The sequence below is a fragment of the Ixodes scapularis genome, unplaced genomic scaffold (genome assembly GCF_016920785.2).
Source record: "Ixodes scapularis isolate PalLabHiFi unplaced genomic scaffold, ASM1692078v2 PGA_scaffold0__279_contigs__length_252992795, whole genome shotgun sequence".
In the NCBI taxonomy this organism is placed as follows: Eukaryota; Metazoa; Arthropoda; class Arachnida; order Ixodida; family Ixodidae; genus Ixodes; species Ixodes scapularis.
In genome coordinates, this window is record NW_024609835.1 from 148,160,669 (window position 1) to 148,166,984 (window position 6,316).

A 6,316-nucleotide genomic window follows, 5' to 3' on the forward strand; every position below is an offset into this window, starting at 1 on the left:
CGATACCATGACGTCATGTGACATCATGATGTAAGGTCATACCCTGACGTCACGTTATATAGTCACATGACGTAACAGTCTTAGGTCATTGTATCACAAAACGTTAAGCAATGACATGATGTCACCCAACAACATGACGTTGCATCAGGTCAGGTCAGGTGACACTATGACGTCAAAGTTTTGGGGGACGTTACCATGTTGCGTGACGCCAGCGCGTAACGTGGCGTCATGTCTTCACGTGGCGACACAGTGTCACGAGGCGTTCATAGTGTTACCTAGCGTGATGTCCCATCTGGGCTGAACTGAGGTGATTGTGTCACGTCACGTTATGGTGCAACGTGATTTGACTTGGCGATGGCTCATCATCCAACACTTGATGTCACGTTCGGTTACGATGTCACGTACGACGCGGTGTCATGTGATGTCATGTGAGGTTAAAGAAAGCATAAAAACTATGCTTTTCAACGCCTTTGGAATGACCTCAAAATGCCACATGACATTGTGATGTCGTCGAGGCTACACACCACGGCACAAAATCGCTAAGCTTGGTTTTCTAAATGCTTTGCATTTGGGACTACTAATCGTCGTTTCATTCCTATCCAAAGATCTGCCATAAAGCCGCCCGCATAATAGAAGAATGCGAATTCCCACGGAAAAATAACCAATTGCCACCACTTTTGAGAAAGTGGCCCGCTTATAAACCAAAATTTCCTCCATGACTGTTTGTACAACAGCCTCTGTAAGATTTTACCTGCATGCTTAAATTTTATTAACTGCTCACGATTACTTCTAAAATGCCCTACAATACGGCGTTACACTCAAAGAGTACCAAAACATATAGATATCCATTTCGAATATCCTGTTTTCGTCTATTTTACAAGGAGGCGGTTTAGCTGACGAGCACGTCCACTACTCTTGTCATCAAGAGGATATTAGTCTGACAGATCCACACGCCTCGCAACATCCACCATTGCAAACAAGCTTCAGAAGAGAGTCTCGTTGTCCACTGGACGTTCGACCAGGGAAAACGCTTTTCAGTCTTCAATATCGAGGAACTAGAAAGGCAGGAAAAGATGTGATGGAGGCAGGCAGTCAAGAACTTCGCAGATCTCGCGCGTTTGTAGGAAACCAAAATCGTTATCTTGAGTTAACTCATCTCCCATGCGGGGTCTTTCAATCGTAACCAAAACTCCCGGAGCGATGTATCCGGAATTCGAGATTACCCTGAATTTTAGCTCCATAACCAGAGGCGGGGTCGGTGTGAACAGCAGATGAGTTTCCAGTGTGGTGACTTTGGGTGAGTTGAACAGAATGTGCATGGATGTCTACCTCCATGCAGAGCGTTCAATGCAGAGGTCGGTACAGATGGTGCGACGGACCCCGAGGTTAAGTGAAAACGTTCTGTTTACTTTCGTGTCCTCGGGCTCGCTCCGGGGAGTAGTCATCGTTGTCTTCATCGGCAGCGTTGGGTCGATGGACCATAACAGAGCTCGTCCCCCAGGAACATCACACAAGTGTGTAGGCTGGAGGTGACGGAGCTTTTTAGCGGTTGCGGCTTCAGTGAGTGTCGAAGTTGCCGTAGGCGTTTGCTGTGAGCCGAATGACCTGGCAGACAAAGGTGCTGAAAATAATATACGCAAACCACGCAAGGCGCTGACGCCGAGGTAAGGTTTATTGAGCCACTGAGGCACCACAGACCGTGCACAACGGCCTTGTCGTGCTGTGGATCTAATCTGGAGTAGGCCCGGTCGCAGACCTGACTCCAGAAGATATGGCGCTAAGCTACGGGACCAATTCATAGTCATCCAAGGAGATGATGCACCAAGTGGAGAGTAGATGACTGACGTAGCAGCGATCAGGTGGCCCTGGTAGGTCAGCGATGCTCCTGTGTGGTGCGCTGTGACTTGCTGTGCCCCAGCGTGGCGCAGTGCGGCATGCGCCACACGTTGTGGCAGCAAAAGCTAGCGACACAGCACAAAAATGGACACGGCTACCAGGGTGACATCAGGGGCTGCAGCAGTGGCAGAGATGCCAACGAACGTTTACTTGACGAGCCGCGGGGCGAGTGAGGTGGTCGCAGCCCGTGGTTGGGAGATTTCTGCTGCACACGACGGAACCGATGCTCTGTTGGGGACTGTGGATGAGGTGACTGGGGAAGGTGCGCCTTCCGCAAATTAGTCCGAACGTTCGAATTGCGGCCGTGCTCCCGGCCGCAGAGAACGTTCCTTTGGATGACAGGTGCCCCGAGTCGATTATAACATCCGGGTCACCTATTTGTACCTTGTTCAATGTACGGGCCGGGAGCTATGGTAGGACCGACTCCGAGCTTAGATGAAAACCTTCAGTTTACTCTCGTTCCGTCCGACTCGGGCTAGGTGCTAAGGTTGTCGTTGTATTTGTCGGCAATTTTGGACCGATCGACCGCCGCACTACGATACTGAAGCGGTCTGAATTGTGATCAGAACCTGTTCCGTGATGTCGGCCAATGAGATCCGCCCATACAGGCCTCGTTGGTGTGAGGCGATTTCCGAGTCGTGGCTCCGTCGAAGTTTAAAGAAATATTAAAAAAAAGTATTCTCAGAATTTTATAAACAAATTACACGTGCTGAAACGTAATTCTTGAGATCTAAGGTTCTGTACTTCCTGCGAACACCTAGGTATACCGAAAACGTTATACAGATTAAAAAAAAAAAAAAACATGAAAGTTATTTTGCAATTTACACTGCACGATGTTAAGTTTAAGGCTTGTTACTGGGAGGATTTTCTTTTTTTAGACATCTTCTGGCAGAACAAAAAGGTGACTAGTACGGCAGGATTATTGAGTAATAAAACCATTAATTAACGTGATGGTGACTGAATGCCACCTTAAAATGGAGCTCGCCGTATATTGTCACGAATGGCAATTGATGAGGCGATGATAACTGAAGAAACTAAACGTATAACGGGCGAACTTCTGCCACCCTCCCCCCCCCCCCAAAAAAAAAAAAATAAAAAAATCGGAAACAGATGATTACAGTAGAGCGTCGCTGGCGTCCATGGCGGCGTAACAGCAGGATCGTACGCTGGGGCTGATTGCGGCTTGCCACGCGGAGCCCCTTTTGTACAGGCGTGGGCTTCTGGAACAATTGACGTAGGTTTACGCATAGAACTTTGTAAAGACATGCATATACATTCAAAAAGGCCATCGCTTAAAGATGTAAACACCCTACGAAAAAAAACTTAGAAAACCGTGAAAAATGCAATATAAAAAGAGTACAAAAACAAACACATACACCTCAATTACGGATTCCAGGCACCATACCATATCTTAAAAACAAGGCGTAACTTTGTTAAATTAAAAATATCAAGTTACTCTTCTCGTTGCTTTGACGACCATATACAAAACTGTTTTTGCTTCACGATTTATGTTTCTTTTTTTTTTCAGTAGTCGTTGCCTTTCAGCAGTGATAAGTTTTCATCAGTTACGTTTCTCCGCTTCCTTCATAATACATCCCCGGCTACGCTGGAGGGTCGTTCAACTGATGAGCTCGAAGGAACGGCAGTGTTGTGCTTCAGGAAGAGCTGGTGATTCAGGGATATCCTTCGCTCTTTTGTTATTTCTGCTTCGAAAGTTCTAAGTAGACAATGAGTTCTGTGCCTTCCCGTGTCGGCAACCTCCAGGTTTGTATTCGGTCTGTACACGATTCAAGAAGGTTCAACCTTCTGAAAGAGGGAAGGGCATTCCCAGCTGTAGAGCGCGACTGACTTGTTTAGCTATAAACGTTGCTACACCGTCATACTGCTTAGTTGTTTCTGGAGTTACCCATCTGCCTTTGTCGCAATAAACGCATACTCAGAATTAAAACGAAGCTGTTTAAACGGCGTTGTACACTTTACTCTTCAAAGGCAACGAAATACCGCTACTGGTTACAGGTCTGACCTTAAAAGTAACAAAGTACGTTACTCGTTCATTTTCTAAAAAATGCAACTAAATAATTTATTCGTTACCAAAACCAAATAACTAGGTAGAATTAACTCGTTACTACAAACAAGTTACGTGCATGTCTGAGCGTAGCTCACTTGCCTTTCCATTGGAGTACTCGTGAACGGTATCGAGATACGTCTCGATTTTCGACCTCTTCTGCGGAGTTGCGAAAAGGCAGGCAAATTTATTAGGAGCATGCAAGCATTCCTCGTCGCCACTGCTACTCGAGCCGCAGCTGCTCGAGAAACTGCTCGAGCAATTTGAAGACGAACTGTCATCAAGCAGCAGCAGCAGTAAAGCAGGTGGCACTTCTCGAGCTGTCTTTACGAATTCTTCAGAGGCGAGGTGCCCGGCGAGAAAGGAAGTAATCTGTGCGATGCTGGCCATGTTGGTTTCCGGTGAAAGCCGCCGAAATAGGCGGAGCGACTTTTCTCTAATCCGTATCGAGATCTGGAATAGGAGTTTATTTATTTATTTTTATTTGAAATACTGTGGACCTGTCGGTCTATACAGGAGGGTAAAAAAAACAACACACAGAAAATAAGTAAGTCAATCATACACTCACCGTGTGAAGCGAGCGCAGGTAGGTTGCAGCTACCCACGCATGCTCAAATTATACATTTACACATGCGAAACTTAACCAAACAATTCATTCAATTGTGCTTCGAATAATTCAGGACTACAACAATTGACAACTTGCTCTGGCAGGGGGTTCCATTCAATAATAGTTTGACAAAAGAAATAGTATTTAAAGACATCATTTCTGTATTGGTAGGGTGCAATTGCTTTAGTATTGCTCGTTGTTCTGGAGCGTGATGTTGAAGGTAAAATGTACACTTCAGGATTAATCTTTGTCGAGCCATTAGCCACCGCGTATAATTCCTTTAATCTACACACTTTCCTTCTTTTCTCTAAACAATCAAGCCGCACTTCATTTCTCATTGCCGTAACTGACTCGGTGTGCCTATACTCAGAAAAAACAAACCGAAGTGCCAGATTCTGTATCCGTTCAATTTGTGCAACCTGTTGCTTCCTGTATGGGTCCCATACGCACGTCGCGTATTCCAAAATTGAACGTACATAACATTTATACGCAGCTAATCGAACATCTCTATTTGCATGTCTAAGATGCCTTCTAAGGAAGCCTAACTTCTGATAAGCCTTGGCGCATATGTAATCCACGTGACTATTCCAGCGCAGGGTATTAGCTAAAATAACTCCTAAATACATAAGTTCTTCTACTTTATTAAGTTCAATGCCACATATAGAATAGCGGAAGTCTAAGACCTTCTTTTTATTCGTAATGCAGCAAGAGACAGTTTTATCAAAATTAATTACCATACCCCGTTTCTTACTCCACAAGAAGATGTCTTCCAGGGACTGGTTGAGAATTTCCTGGTCCTGAACTCTAGCCACTTTTGAAAAAAACATACAGTTGTCTGCAAACAATTTAACTTGAACCGAGGGAAGGAAATTTGTTGCTATATCATTTATATAAATTAAAAATAAGTTGATCCAAAACGACGCGTGGAACTCGACCGTCTTGATCCCGGTCACCTAGTGAACTATGCGCGCTCCAAAATGATCTGTGGAATTCGCCACTAGTTTTATAAATACAGTATTAACAAAACAAAAAAAAACCTAAGGCCTATACGATTTAGTGAGGTCGTCAGAACAAAATTATTTAAAGGGACACTGACACCCCAAGGGTCGTATCTTTTTTTTTTTATTATCTAAAACGATGCAAGTTATAGTCATAAACACGCAAGAACAAAAACAGAAAAAAAAACGCATCGCAAAAAAAAGTTGTCCCACGCGCGCGGGAGCCTTTTTATTTTTGGCGTTTGCCTCTGCCGCTCCTCGCCTCTTCGCTTCTTTTTATCGGTGGCGTCAAACTCAGAAAATTTAGAAGCTTTGCAGGCGACATTTTTATAACATTTAATAACGGCAAACGAAAAACATGTTCTTGAACGCAATCACGAACGCACTACGGCCCTTCTGTTTGAAATACTAAAAATCGGAGTTCGGTGTAATGTAGTCTCCTAGATTTGTATCGTCCCTTGGAGAACATGCTGCCTGGGCAGGCGACGCCGCTCAAAAAAACGTTTTTTGTTTTTTTTTCGGTACGCCGGCACCCTCATCTGTCGCTCCTTTCCTCCTCGCTTTGGGTCGCGATGGCATCAGCACGGAGTTGTGAAAGAAAGAGGACTCTCAGGACTCCGCAATATTTGACGTCAACGCACCGGCGCGGATCACGGGGGAACTTCGACTTCGGCATTTGGAGATTGTTTTTTTACATCGCAAATACTGAATTCTAAAGTTTCGAATTTTGAGGGTAATGTCCCGACATCG